Here is a 15,910-nt window from a genome sequence, read left to right as displayed (position 1 = left end):
CTGGGGCAATGATTTTTCAGAAATTTCTGCTCTCATAAAATAATCTTGACTTAATTTTCACCGTGTGTCCAAAATGTTACCTGTCCATTGCTATTTGTTTTAAATGCATTTTTTTTCATCACCTTGTAGCTGCAGGACCTAATTGACAAAGCTCATCCTCATCATCCAACCAAGTAGCCGAATCAGACTTAGCTTCTTTCAGCAGAGGTCTGCTGCCATTTTGCAAACCTAAGATACATGTTAATAGGTGTCCCCCCTGGCTGTGTGAGGTGGGGGTTGGGGAGACAGTGAGAGAAGGTGTGATCAGGTGACAGGGAGGGCTGAACTCAAGCTACAGGTGGCCACATTCATGTAAATTTTACTATATATATCATTAAAATAGTTTCATCATCATCATTATAATTAACAATTTTCTTACTATGCCTAATTTATAAAGTAAGATTTATCTTAGGTTAGGATGTTTAGGAAGAACTTAGTATGTACAGGATTTTGTACCATCTGATATCTACTGGGGTCTTGGAATGTCTCCCCTATGAATAGAGGGGGGATGCATGCACTTTGTGATCATGCGATCTTCCTAGATTTGGCCTTTATTCATGAAGCCTCATCCTTTATTTCACTAGAAATAAAAGAAATCAAAGAAAGACTTAGCCCACCAAAGTCATTGTCATGAAGAGGCAAGACAGAGTTCAGTTACATATAGTACAGCACAAATTAAAAACCACTATCACCTCCATCAAAAGAAGAGGGATAGGATGGTCCACCAGAGTTTTAAAGAAAGTCATTCTAGAGGGGATGTCTCCACGTTTGGTGTGGCTTTTATAGGAACAGTTGACTCCTTATGGGAAGTAGAGAAGGGTCAGTTTGTGTCTTGTATATCAAGATATTTTGTTTTAGCACAGTCTGGTGGGATGGACTTGTTTTTCCTGGTTCACTCTGGGGCTTATAGAGGTAGGTTTTGCAAGAGGAAAATGTTAGTTGTTGTTTTTAAAGATGTTTCTGTAATGTGAGTTTAGATGGAAGCCATGAACAGGTTTCTTTATTGGAGGCCTTCTGGGTACTGAGTATGCATCCAAGCCTCAGAGATTTTTGTCTTTGCAGAATATCTTCAATGAATTTATCCTGGCACCCAGTTTCCAAGGTAGCCCTTGGTGGCTGGTGTCCTTGCAATGAGAAGAGTAGCAGGGCCTGCCTCTGGCTTGGTGGAGTCTGCTGGGAAGACTGGTGGGTGTGGTGGTTTGGGATGTGGGAAGGGAGTGACCCTAGAGTTCTTTCCAAAATCTAAGTTGTATTTGAATAGAACCTGGAAACTAATGAAGAAATGTTGTGTGAAATCAAAAGTGGCAAACTTTGGACCAGGGCCTAAAGTTGTGTTAGTAGTTGAATCTTACCTCCTCAGTGACCTTGACCTTGGGAAAAGTAGAGGCTCTTCTTTTGGCCCTAGGAGCCACCTGTGTCATACAAGAGGCCTTCATCTGTCATCTGTGGCACAGAAACAACAGGGAGGGAATGGGGCCATGCCTGTCTCTTTTGGGGTGCTCTTGAAGAATGCTCCTCTCCCTTCATGTAAGGGATGCCAGGAAACACCCTGTGTCTGCACATGTGCAGTAATGCTGTGCTACAGATCTCCCCAGACAGAGCTGACTCAGAGTTACAGCCAGAGGCCTTGAGGTGACTTACTCATTTCATTTTAGTTTTACTCTGTAGCCGAGTTTAGCTGCTGCTATGGTTTGGACGTGGTTTTATGGGGTTCCCCAGGGGTGTATGTGCTGAGAGTGTGGTACCCAGTGTGCTGGTGGTGGGGTGGTAGAACCTTTAAGTGGTGGGGCCCAGTGCAAGGTGATTAGGTCACAGGGCTGCCATCCTTGGAACAGATTAATGCTGATCTCATGGAATGGATTGTCATAATGGATTGTCATCCATGTACTGGGCCCCTTCTGCTTCCCTTTCTGTTTCTCTGCCATGTTGTGATGCAGCCCGAGGGCCCTGGCTAGAATACTAGAAAAATGCTCTTTGCATTTTGCCACCAAATTTGTAATCCCAATAAACCTCCTTACTTTAGAGCAGCAGAAAACCTCTTTATGATTCTGCAGAGGCTAGGTCCATCCACTGGGTATCAGCCTGGCTATCCCTTATTCCATGGGCCCTGTTCCTCTTTGTGTTCTCTCCAAGGCTGGATTCCTGGAGAAATGCCTCAAGAGAGACAGCAGCTGATTTGTGCTTCTGAGGGAAGCATGGCCCTCAGAGTGTGTTCTCTGTGCTCAGAACTCCTGCCTGCCCTCCCACAAGAACAGAGCTGATACTGGCTTCTAGAGGAGACTTCACTGGTGGGAGGCCTGGAGAGATCCGCCTGTTCTGACTCACAGGGCCAAGTTGATCCTCCTGTGTTTCATTTGTCTGGCCTGCCTTCCTGGCCCGTGCCCAAGATAGAGTTTCTTAGTGTTTCCACATGTGAGTGGCTGGGCTATTTGACATTGTTCTCACTGTCAGCACCTCTTTGATCAAAACAAGGTCAGAGACGGAGGTTTGTATTCACAAAAACCAGGAGGGCATTAAAAATAGTATAGTTGAGTAAATACCTTAGAAGTAGACTTCACAGCTTAATGACCCCTTCAGTACAAAACATTTAGGGTTGTCTTGCATTGTGGGCTTGCAGGTTGGAAGGTACCCAACCTCAGTGTCCTTGGAAGTGCCAACTTCACTATTCAGAGCACAAGATCTTTGTCCAAGAGTCTTGGGAAGCTGAAGTGATGGGACAGATATTTCTATTTCAGTGATCAAAATCTTCCTTGACCTGGAAGTCCCAGGGGCTTAAATGTCCCCTCTTAAGCATCCCTGCTTCATTCCAACTGGAGATAATATTGCTCTGCTTGAACATTTTGTGGTGTCCAGAATATTTGACCAGTATATGTTGCAGAATGTATTTGTTTAAATGACTTTCTCCTCTGTTAATCTGTGAGCTATTTGAAGGCATAACCTCCCTTTTTCCATTTTATTTTCCTGGAGCAAATACTGAATAGTCAATAAAGATTAATTGAATTGAATCAAAATATGTCAGACAATGTCTTTTCTCTCTCTCTCTCTCTCTCTCTCTCTCTCTCTCTCTCTCTCTCTCCTCTCTCTCTCTGTTTTTGGGGAAAATGTTGTTTTTAAAGTAAATTTACAAATTCTTTACCTAACTGGAAAAAAAGGAGCCATATTCAAAACGGTTAATTTTAATTATAGATTCTATTTATTTATTTATTTTTGTGGTGTTGGGAGTTGAACTCAGAGCTTTGCACCACTGAGCCAACATCTCCAGCCTCCAAAGCTTAACTTTACAGAGGGTCTGCACCCATCTTGAAACCAAGGGTATGAGATACATCTGTATATCTGTATTTGTTTCCCCAGACCCAGTGTCAGCCTTTCCTTAGAAGTGAGTAGTTGTTAGTCACCGGAGTGTGGCAGAGCGTCTGGGAAGTGGGAGGTGGCAGAATGCCTCCTTGTTGAATAATCTGTGAGCGTTTCTGGTTTCCATTTGGTTTACCTTCCCTTGGTCTGGAAGGCTGCCCTGGACTTTCAGTTCTGTGTGAATTGGCTCAGAGGAGGAGGAGGAGGAGGAGGAGGAAGAGGAGGAGGGGGAGGAAGAGGAGGAGGAGGAGGAAGAGGAGGAGGAGGAGGAATGCTCCAGTGGCTCTTGGAATTAGGAGCCTCAGAGCTGGGGCTCAAGAGAAGTAACTCTGCTGGAATCCCTTCTCTAAGATGTTGCCTTGAGTCTGAGCCAGTGATGACAGCGTATATTGGAAATAGTCTTCCACTCTTGGGAAGGATGTTTTGCTTTCACATTCAGCCTCTTAAATATGTAGCCCAAAATCCTGAAACCAAACCAAACCCTTCCTTCCCTGAAAAACAAAATAAAACAAAACAAAAGCAAAACAACCAAACCAAACAAAATAAGCCCCTTAAGTGATCCTTTAATACTGTACTTTTCATAGACAGTTGAATAAAACACTCCAATAAAGAAAATGTCATTTCTTTCCTTCCCTAAGGGAAATGATATGGGTTAACTCACTCACAGGAATAAAGATATCACATTGCAGTTCAATAGGTAATCAGGCCTCTGTCTTCCCCTTCCCTCTTCTCATTATTTCCACTTCCTTTGTTCTGTACTGATTATTTATTCTTCTTAAATAATGTATCTTTAAAAAGTATTTATTTTCCTCACCTTGGATTTATCAATTTTAGAATGTCTGTTTAATGTATTAATAAAATTACCTTCAGCAGGAGTAGTAAATTGGGGGTGTGACAGGTATATAAGTCAAAACAAAAAAACTCAAAAAACCCCAAATAAGCACCCAAGCTGTATGCCTCATTGCTACCATATTTCAAAACAAAATAATAATAGTTTCCGTTCTGCAACAACTTTCCTCCTTCTTCTTTTTGTAGTTTTCTGCAACCTTTGTTTTGGGATGGTTTTTCTTCACCCTTCACCCTTCACCCCGGTGACATTTAAGATGTATGCCGCACTGGCTAACCAGCTCCATCACCCTAGTTTAGCTTTTTCCATTCTGTAGAGGCAGTAGCTCTGAAATACAGAAGTGATTGCATAAATCCTCGGCTGGCAATTTTGTGTGGGATTGGGTATTGAAATGCAGCAAAGCAAATAATGAAGGCATATGTTTACCTATAATTCTTTTTACCTTGGGAGAAGGATTAAATAGGAACAGTTTGGTTGTTGTCAAATTCTTAACAGTTGCTTTCAAGCATGAAGCAGTCCCCGGGCTCTCGGAGGATTTACTTCGCAGTTTGAATAGAGAGGTCTTTACTGCTAATGGAACCGAGATGGCAGGCTTAAGCAATGGGGTGCTTTATAGCCTCTTTAGCCACTTGAGAAGATGTAACATAAAATCGCTGCAACCATCCCGGTCTCCATCGGCGTTGGGAAAATCGTGAAAGGATTGGTGAATAAATAATTCAGGGTTGTACGAATGTCTGGATGCCAGGAGTGTTGAGAGTATCTGAAAGCTTGCTTCACAGAGGGCTTCATTCTGGGAGGAGCTCTGGAAGCCTCCGTGAGGTTGGCCCCAGGGAACATTTACAGAGGAGGACATTTTCTAAGACAGAAAGAACCCACACTTGGGACTGGCTGTAAAGACATGATCCTCTCAGGAGTCCGTCCTGCAAAAGGGTGATTCATAAAACAAAGGATATTTTACTCACAATATATTGACAATTGCCACTTACGTAGATATACGTGGTGTGTGTGTGTGTGTGTGTGTGTGTGTGTGTGTGTGTGTGTGTTTACGATTCAGGATGGTGATGATTACTTTGGTTCTTAGGTAACCATTTAAGCCCTGTACTATATTTAATGTTCAAGCTTTAAGAAAACTCTTGAAAACTTAGGAGGGATACAGTCACAATTTTCTAAAGGTAACCAGCTGAAACTTCTATCATCCTCTCTTGTCATCTGTTTCCAACTTCATTTAGTAAAGATGTTTCTTGAAAACTTTCTCTAAGAAACAGGTAGGTAAGCAGGTCTTGGAGATCTACCTGTTGAGTGCATGGATATTCGCAAATATTCTGGCTCTCCTTCTGGGCCATGAAGAAGATTGTACCTCTATGTTCATTTGAATACAGGAGTACGGCTGTGTGCATTGCTTTGGTCAATTAAAAAGAGGCATTAGGAGCCAGTGTTTGCTTTATCACATCTTGGTGATTTGGAAAAGAATATCCCAGAATCCCAGCTGACAGAGGCAGTAGACATGGGACATGAACAAGAAGTGTTTTTTTTTTTTTTTTTTTTTAAATATGTGGTGCTTGTTACTGCAGTGCATCTCAGTCTGCCCTGACTGATATAACCCATAAAATGCTATATTCCTTGTATGGAAAAGAAATATGCTCAGGAGGCCCATTGGCATTTCTTCACCTTAGGCTGAGTGGAGAAATTCTTGTCGAAATGTGAGGAGCGGCAAGTTAGGAAGACTCACTGTAGGCTGCTGAAGAAGAACAGTCGACTAGAGGATTGGCTTTTCTCTTTTGTTTCTTTTTTTCTCTCTCATAGTTCACTCCAACATTTTTTACTTTCTTCCTTCTACCAATGAAGGACCAAAACCCTAGAGAATCTGTTTTGATCCCTTGGATGGTTTCTTGGTAGGATTCTCAAGTTCACATTAACCCAAAGTGGAAAGCAACTTACCTCCTTCAGATACATGACCCTGAATGACTGGACCCCTGGCACCCTCCCTCTTCCCTGCCACAGAGGAGGAAAACTCTGTGTCCCAGAGCCTTCCTGGTCCCTGTCTGCCAAGCAAGGGAGAGTCATTGACATTCCCAGAGCCAGAGTGCAGGGTAGGTCACTGCCAGGCCTGTTTCCATTTGCTACATCTCAGAGCTTTGTAAGTCTGCTTCTCACACGTTCTTCACCCCCTGTAGGACTCTAGGAGGTTGGTAGCCAAACAAGTATCTTGTCCGTGGGAACTTGAAGCTCAGAGAGGTTAGGTAATGTGTTCAGATTATCCATATGGCCATCACATGGCTCACCCAGCCCCAGAGCTCCTCTTCTTTCACAAAGGACATCTTTGTACTGCATTATCACGTGGTTTTTGAGTATTATTAAATAGACTTTGTTAAAAAATGCAGAAATACTTCCATAAAAGGCAGGTTTAAATGGATAATGAGTATAATAAGACAGCAATAATAAGTAAATCTAGCAGCTAAAGCAACATATAAAGTGCTTACTGTATGCTAGCTATACTGTACTATAAACTTTTAAGTTTATTAATGCAATGTATCTTCATAACACTGCAAGGAGGTGTCTCCTAGGATGAGGTAGTAGAGACACAGAGAAGTTAAGAAATTTTCTCAAGGTGACACAGCTAATCAGTGAACTGGGATTTGAACCAAGGTCCTAGAGAATCCATGCTTTAGAAGACCATTGTTTGAAACTCTTAAATGAAGACAAGAAGATTATTGCTTTGTGTTTTGTAACAATTATCTTTTAAGGGAAATTTCAGGTTCACAGCAAAAGTAAGAGGAAGGTGCAGGATTTCCACATGCTCCCTACTCCCTCATAAGCTCTGCTTCACTCATCAGCATTCCCTGCAATTACAAGAAATGACACTACATTGTTACATTATCATCTCCCAGACCCCACAGTTGATCTTAGGGTTTCCACTCAGTGGTGTATGTTATGTTCTGTAGGTTTGGACAAATAACTATAACATGGATCCACCAATACAGTGTCTTGCAGAATAGCTTCATGGCCCTAAAAATCTTCAGACTTCCCCCATCCAATGTTCCTTCCCCCCAGCCTTTTGGCAACCACTTCTTTTTACTGTCTCCACAGGTTTGCCTTTCCAGAATGTCAGATAGTTGTGATCCTTTTCAGATGGGCTTCTTTGACTTAGATACATTTAATTTCTTCCATATCTTCTTGTGGCTCGACAGCTCCTTTCTTTTTAGCCTTGAATGATATTCCATTGCCTGGGTATGTCACAGTTTGTTGATCTGGTCCCTTGCTAAAGGACACCTTGCCTGCTTTCAAATTCTGGAAATTATGAATAAAGTTGCTGTAAAGTTGCTGTGTATGCAGATTTTTGTGAACATAAAAGTTTTTAGCTCCCTGAGATAAACACCAAGGACTGTGATTGCTGAATCATCTGGTAACAGGATACCTGGGTTTGTCATGAACTTCCAAATTGGCTGTGCAATTTTTGCATCTCCACCAGCAGTGAGTGAGAGTTCCGATGTTCTCCATCCTCACCAGCATTTGCTGTTGTCCATTTATGGATTTTGGTCTTTCTAATAAGTGTGTGAGAAGAGTACTCTAAATTGAATTTTTATAAACAATACGTAGCCTGCATTTTCTGTAACATGGTCATTTTTGTTGTGGTTGTTGTTGTTTAAGAATACATGTTGTATATGTATATTATTGCACTATGTTGCAAGCTTCTTGCCCCATCTCCCTCCTCCCTTGCCTCCCTTACCACTGTGGCCTGTGGCTCATGGTAGGCGTTGGGCTTCTCATATGCAATTGATACTGGGCTCCCATGGGTCTGTCCTGGGCTGCCAGGGGTCAATACTGAGTTCCCTGTGGTTTGGGCCAGGCTCCCTAGTTGATCTCTTTTGTTCTTTCAAAACAACTGTTTACTGGGGTTGTTTTCTATAGGAAGAGAAGAGAGGGAAGACACTCTAATAAACTACCTGAGATTTGCCAGTCACTGAGGGGTTCTGGCTGTCACCTGGAACCTGATGAGCACACATGCAATTGCAGCAGACTTGAATGCCACTTTGGCTGTGGGTGGTGATGTGGCTTGGCCCCAGGGGCATAGGATGGTTAGGAAGAGGCAAGCCCCAGCACTGACTAGTGGGTCCTACTGGAATGGGAGCAGGGGCAGTCAGTGAAGGACACACAAGAGAAGTGGCCTCACTGTGAGGTCCTTATCAGCATTAGGAGGCAGGAACATGAGGCCTTGGGGAAGCTAGATTTTTTTAAATTTACTTTTTAAATCTGAGAGTCAAGGGTGAAGTTGTCGTTAGGCCTGGCACTGTGTGCCTGTGTGTCTGTGTTGAGGAGACAGAGAGAACAAAAATACTGGGCTGTTGAGCAAGCGAGGTCCAGCCAAGTTCTCATCTAAACCCATGATCCCTCCAGGACTTTTTTTTTTTTTCTTCCAGGCATAAGAGGAAAAATCATTTTCTAAAACTTTCCATTTCTGATTTTTCTGTGATTCTGGGCAGTCAAACTTGTGTAAAGTTTTTATGATACTTTTTTTTTTAAATTTACAAATCCTCAGTCTGTTAAACTCACATATTTTAATGCCATTTGAATTTTCAGAAATTCTCATATTTTTATTTTTCTTCTTGGTGTAAGGTAATCTATTGTTCAGGTGATAGTTTATAATTTAATTACTAAAAGTGATTTTGTTGTTAGTGTAAATCTTACTTTTATTTGAAAAATGTATATTGGTTTTTTGTCAAAGCACTTTGTTTTCGACCCTTATTCTGAGTATAAGAGTCCCATAATTTTTTTGTAGTAAAAAGTTGAAAATACAAAATAGTGTCAAAAGGAAAATAGAACATAATCCAGTTATTCAAAGACTATTAAAAATTTGTTGTGTTTTCCAGATTTCCATGCATACTTGTGTGTGTGTGTGTGTGTGTGTGTGAGAGAGAGAGAGAGAGAGAATGTGTGTATGTGTGTGTGTGTGTATACATGATTTTCACATTGGGGTATAATTGAAAATATGGTGTGTATGCACTTTTTATAGCCTAAATTTTTTCACTGTTCAAGATCATGCTTATTTTTCCAGGCTGGGAAATAATCTTGGAAAATGTGATTTTTTTTTTTAAAGCTGTATATGACTTTCATTCTATTCCACAGTTTATACATTCTGACTTTTTTGCATTTGGTCTTTTTTGCTAGTGGTCTTTCACTATTAATAAACATTACATTGAGCATTTCTACTGCCAAGTGTTTATGAGGTTTAAGAGTTTAGGTGAGACGTGATTAAGATTTAGCGTCTTGGTCTGTTTTGTGCTACTGTAAGAGAGTACCATATACTGGGTAATTTATAAACTGTAGAAGTTTATTTGGCTGATGGTTTTAGAGGCTGCCAAGGCTGAGATCAAGGGGTTACATTTGGTAAGACCCATCTTGCTGTGTTATAACATGGCAGAGGACATCAAATGTTATGAGAGCAAGGGTGGGCCAAACTCACTTTTATTACAAATCTTCTCTTGATAATAATTCTATCCTAGCAATAATGACCCTAATCCATTCATGAGGGCAGAACATTTTAAAGGTCACACCTATCGACACTGTTACATTTGAGATTAAGTTTCTTATACATGAACTTTGGGGGACACATTCTCACCATAGTATTTAGAGTAGTAAAAATAACTCCTATTCACAACCCCCTCCCATGTGACATTAAGGAGAAACTTCACTTAGACCCAAAATAACCATGTGAGGTCAGCATGACCCTCTACAGCAAGTCCAACAGACCATAGAGGTACCTGTCTCTGGGGGGCCTTGGAGGTGGGATGTGAACATACAATCTGTAGACTGCACCCCAGCTCTCTACCCATCTCCCTGGCTCCAGCACATGTGGAAACCACATGATGAGAGGAGGGGCTGTTGCAAATCTTGTGGGAAAAGCTGTTAGATCAAGAACTTGCCAATCCTGGTGGATCTGAAACCAGGTGAGGCAGGCCTGGACTGGCAAAGGATACTACAGATTCTTTTTACCCAACTTCTGGCATTTTTGATTTTTAAAAATAAAGCCTCCAGCAGCAAATTGATTTGCCCGAGACTCATCTGATTATTTATACCTGAGAGCAATTGGTCTTCTGTGTTCTTTCCACTATACTTCTAGCTTCCTAAAGGATGGAGACTCCTTATTTTCAATTTACAAGGAAATCTGATTACATCTTTAAAAAAAAATGTAGTTGTAGATGGACAGAGTGCCTTCATTTTATTTGTTTGTTTTTATGTGGTGCTAAGGATTGAACCCAGTGCCTCACACATGCTAGGAAAATGCTCTGCAACTTAGCTACAATCCCAGCCCCTGATGACATCTTTGAAAGGACTTCTCCCAAGTAATGTATTATGAAATCATTGGATATCTACTGAACTGGGGACTGGCTGAATTTGACTCCTAGAGCTCCCTTTTCCTATGTGTATAGCCTGGGCAAGTTACTCTGTGCCTCAGTTTCCTCTTCTGTAAGAAGGAGACAACAGTAGTACCTACCACACGGGGTTGTTGTGAGAACCCCAGGAGCAAGCTCCTGCAGAGCCCTGCAACAGAGCAGGGCGTGGCTCCAGCACTGTGTACCCTGAGCTGCTGCTGTCTGAAGAACCAGGTATGATTCCTTCTCCAGCTCCCTCCATTAGCAACCATTTTCAAAGACCTTGAAGGAATCATTTTTACCTCGAACAAAATGTACCAGAACTCTACAAGAGCTTGAAATGCACCTATAGCTGTCATTTGAGAGTATATATTTAGGGAGAGTAATAAGATAAAAGCTTTTGTGAAAAAAAGAAAAGCTTTTAGAAGTCTAAGAAAACTCCAAGTTCAAAGGTGTTTTTAAATAGGTACTGAAAAGTCGTCTCGAATATGTTTCCCTTGTTTCCTGATATGAAGTGATTAAAACAAAATGGCTTAATAGCTTATCAATAAGTCAGAGGTTTCCAGATTTCCTGATTTGGTTTCACTTATTTGTTATCTCCCGATTGTTAAATTTAATATGAATAGATGTTTGTAAAAGGAGTTTCCCACACTATTTGATTAAATTTTCTGTTTTTGGCCTAAGAATGAAGAAGGAATATGGACTAATCTTTGCTCTATGGTGAAATTATATTGTAGGTAAAAGAATAGAAAATAAAGCCTTTCATTATAATCCCTCCAGGACTTCTTGAAGGAAGACATTGGGAGGTTGTAGGGGTTTGAGAATCAAGATGCACTTACTCCATGTTTATCAGGCACCAGAAAGATTGTACTGAGACCACTGATTGTGGTCAGTGCATGACAGTCACGGCCAGAAGCCTGGGTTTGAAACCCTGGCACCCAGCATGCCGCTGAAACAGGTCACTCACACCTCCCAGCTTGATTTTTTTTTCTGTAAAATAGAGATAATACTTCCTACTGTGAGGATTGAATGAGTTAACATCTGTGAAAGTCTCCAGTTCAGGGCTTTTATGATTTTAGCATCTTTTCCTTTGATGTTTATTGGGAAAGGCTGCATCCACCAATGCTCAGCGCTTAATGCTCCAAAGTAAGACTTTATTCTGGGTTTGTTTTTAGGTTATTTATTATACTGTCCAGTCAGTAATATGATTTAGGAAATGCCATACCCTTTGTGAGACTTGTCTTTGTCAAGTATGTGTCTCACAAAGGGTATGGCATTCCTCACAACCAGTAGTGTTGTGAGCAGAGGCCAGGCTAGCAGAGAGGTGGTCGGGCATGTGGCTCTGTGCTCAGTAGCCAGGCCAGTCCTCTGGCTTCCATGCTGGAGTTGAGTTCTAGCTGTGGGGCGTCTGACATGCTTTTGTGTTGTATTCAGTTCTGTCGTCTCACTGGGGAGTTCAGTGTGTACTCAGTTGTCCCTCATTGGACACCAGACTCTACACCCCGTCACCCTGTGCTGTTGGCCTACTGTGCTCCCTCCATGCAAAGGGACTTCCTGATCCTGGTTTCTTTTCTCCTCTTGAGGTTCTGGGATGGCTCACAGCAAAATATGGGTGGTGTTAAGATTTGGATGTGAGATGTCATCCAAAACGTCTCATGTGAGACAATGCAAGAAGGTTCAGAGAAATGATTGGGTCATTAGAGTTTTAATGCAATCAGTGTATTAGTCCCCTGATAGGGATTAACTGAGTGGTAACTCAAGTGGTCGGGTGTGGCTGGAGGGAGGTAGAAATTGGGGCTGTGGCTTTGGTATATATATTTGTATCTGGCAAGTGTTGACCCCTCTCTCTGCTTCCCGATCACCATGTGAGCTGCTTTCCTCTGCCACTCACTCTGCCATGATGTTCTGCCTCACCTTGAGCCCTGAGGAATAGAGCTGGCCTTCTGTGGACTAAGACCTCTGAAACTGTGAGCCCTCAAAAAAATTTTTCCTCCTGTACAGTCTTTCCGGTTGTTTTTTTTTAAGTCCCAGCAATGAAAAAGCTGACTAAAACAGGTGGGATTAGGATTGCTTCTGGAAGTGGCTATTGCTGTTACCTTCCTGTCCCAACTGACTTGCATGACCAGCTGCTGTTATCACTGGGCAGGAAATTTTCCCTGTTCAGTTTTTGGCCATCAAACACTATAATCCTTCTGAGCCTCAGATGTGGGCTTAGTCTCTTTCAGGGTTACAGTTCCCTTTCTTGAGGGTCTGGTTAAGTCCAGAAGCTTACATGGGGCACTGGGATCCATCCCCAGAGCCACATGCACACATGCAAAGGAGCCCCGTTTAGATGGAAATACTGGTGGAGGCACCTCTACTTGCACCTCCGTGTGAAAACACAAGAGCCACCAAGCTTTTTCTAAAATAACATGAAGGATTTTCAGATAGCTACATAACAAATATACCAGGTCAATTAGGAATATAAACTGTATATGTCAGAATTCATACTAAATGAGCCACTAATTTCTGTGTACCAGACTGGATTTTTAGAGGTGTCTGAAACATTCACTATATTTTTCACTTTAATAACTAAGCATTAACATAATTCAGAAACAAAAAATAAGTGGTTTAATGATTCTACTTAAAATTAATGCAACTAATTTAACATATTTCTATTATCCCCCAGTGTACTATTGTTGCACAGCAGTTATTGTCTTTGAAATGAGAGCTTAGAAAGATGATATAACTTTCTGAAAATTGCAGTTATGGTACAAAGACTTGATTCTAAATCATACATGTCTCATGCTATTTTATTTAAAAGAATGAGATGTTTAAATCGCTGTGTAATCTGTCAGATCCATTAGTTGGCATTTTAAGAGTCACTTAGAGAATATGCTTTAATTTGAAATAAAAGGAAAACCAAACTCAAGTTCCCATCTCTCTTTAAAAAAAAAAAAAAAAACAGCATTCAAAATTTTAAAGTTTCTTAAATGCTTGTTTTGTCTGTGACACCTAAGAATGTGATCATTCAACAGATGATTGAGTGCCCACTGTGTCCGTTGATGTTCTGACAGGAAACAAAAGAGACAAGAAAGGAGCTCACATTGTCTTTAAAAGTGCTTCTGTGGAACAGGCACCAACCAGACTGTGCTTCTCATGCAGGAGCTATTTAAATCCTTGCATCCACCCACAGAGGTGGAGGAGCGGGGCACCATCACTGTCCCACCTTACCAAACGAGGAAGCTGAGGCTTTGTGAGGTTTGCAGTCTCAAACCTCAGAAGTGACTAACTAGGGTTTTAGCCCATCTCCATCTGCCCTGCTGGTGGTTTCATGACAACAGTGTAAATGATCTCTTTGGAGTCCTTTTGAACCATTGAGTTACCTTCAATGATGAATTTTTGTGGAACCCCTCAAATTTGGCATCAGAAAGTATGCTTAAAAGTTGTAGTAGATGACTGGAAGCAGCCTCTAGTTAGCCATCAGAAGGGTGGGGTTACCAGTAACACCCAATGAGAGCAGTTATAAACAATTATTGAACTGAGATCAATGGGCAGAAGGTTTGGGAGAGAGGTTTCAGGTCAATATAAGGAAGAGCTGTCTAACCTGTTCAGGAGAGGAATGGATTGCCTCATTGAATGCTGAGCTGTGACTGGTGGTCTGGGGCTTATGGTTGTGGTGGAGAAAGTTGTTTATATCAGGTTCGCTGACCTTTCATCAGAATGATCCAGACACTTCTTGAAGGTTAGATTCTGGTTGCCCTGAGATGCTGTGATTCATTAAGTTTAGGATGGAGCCTGAACATTTGAAATTTTAATCACCTTAGTAGAGGACTCATTTGTCAGGGCAGTTGGGGGCTCAGGAAGCAAAGGTCGTAGATGTGCAAAAACTATATTTTGATGAGAGGGTACAGAATTTTTTAGAAACTAAAAGACTACTTTGTGGCTGTACTTAAAAGAGTGAAGAGAGAGTTGTATTAGGAGAAAAAAAAAATGGAGATACCAGTGTGGACCAGAAATAAGAGATTCTGCTGAACTATGTTAAAAATCATAATTCATTTGGAACCATTTTAGCCTGGAGTTGAATAGGGTGACAAGAAATTTGCAAAACCAGACTGACTGAAACCCTCTTTCCCTCAAGTTTGAAGAATGGGCAAAGACAGGGGAAAATTCACTTTTTCCTGCAAATATCCCATGGATGCCTAAAAAGTAAGATCAGAAACTTGGCATCTCTGCTGCCATTTGGCATCCATATTCTTTGCTCCCCTTGGATTCCAGGAACAAGGGCTGATCCAATAAGTATCATCTGATGAGTCAAAGCTAATTCTCAGGCAATAGCAACTTTCTTATCTGGAACAAGGCCTTTCTGACCAATCCTGAGATGATGATGGATAGACCACACCTTATCAAGATCACCTGCTTTGGCAGCTGTGAAAAGCCTCCAGCTCTGCAAACCCCCTAGTCCTTTCTCTCATTCCCCTTTCTATAAAGTCTCAAAGTCATGGCCGGTCAGTCCCTGGAAGATAGAGCTAAGGTCCTCTGGTCTTCCCAGTCTACGATGATTAAAGTTCTTTCGATGCTTAAAAAAATCACTAGCATATGAAGAGGGGACATTTATAAATGTGTGTGGAGAGGCAGGGGTGGATGACAGCAGATGGTTGAAGTATGGTAGGTGAACCACTGTGGAAGCTAACCTTGGCTGGACTTGATGAACTGGATAAATGGGCAAGGGGAAAGGGGGGCGTGGAGGTGAACACATTCCCCATTGAGAGGACACTAGAGGAAGAGCAGGTTTGTGGGAACATTCTGAGTGTGTGGGCTTGGAGGTGCCTGTCACTACTCAGCCACCCTGGGATATTGAATGGGTGGCGATGTGGAACTGGAGATTAGAATTGCAGTCAGGAGTTGAGGCCAAGGGGTGAATGGAATTGTCCAGGGAGCAAGAAGAGTGTTAAAAAGGATCTAGAGCTGGGCCCAATCGTGCTTGATGTTAAATGCCTGGTGATGGAGGAGGCAAATAGGTGTCAAACCCAGAGAAGAGGGTGGGTTTCCAGATGGTGCATGGGCCCAGAGAGGAAGAAAGCAGGGACTCTAGAGGAATGGCCCTCCACCCATCAGCTGGGAGGTTGCTGTGACTTCTCTGAGAGCTGTTGAGGTGTAGTGGTGAAGGTCTGGAGTGTTAAGGGGTGAGGATCAATGCAAGTGACCCTGAAAATCTAGTTATGAAGGGGGCAGAAAAGGAGGACAGAGACTTAGAGGGAGTGTGGAAGGAAGTTCTAAGATAATCATAAAATAAATTTTTAGTATTTTTATTAATTATTGT

General features: G+C 41.8%; 1 protein-coding gene across 8 annotated transcripts in view; it reads left to right on the top strand.

Annotated features, from left to right (window-relative positions):
• Window positions 1-15,910, top strand: part of PTPRM (protein tyrosine phosphatase receptor type M) — an 825,699-nt gene that overhangs the window by 46,825 nt on the left and 762,964 nt on the right. The gene's annotated exons all lie outside the window — the stretch shown is intronic.

The sequence above is a fragment of the Spermophilus citellus genome, assembly GCF_964194105.1.
Source record: "Spermophilus citellus genome assembly, chromosome: 12".
NCBI classification, from domain to species: Eukaryota; Metazoa; Chordata; class Mammalia; order Rodentia; family Sciuridae; genus Spermophilus; species Spermophilus citellus.
Note: the sequence above shows the minus strand (reverse complement) of the source record. Positions and strands in the feature narration are given on the sequence as shown.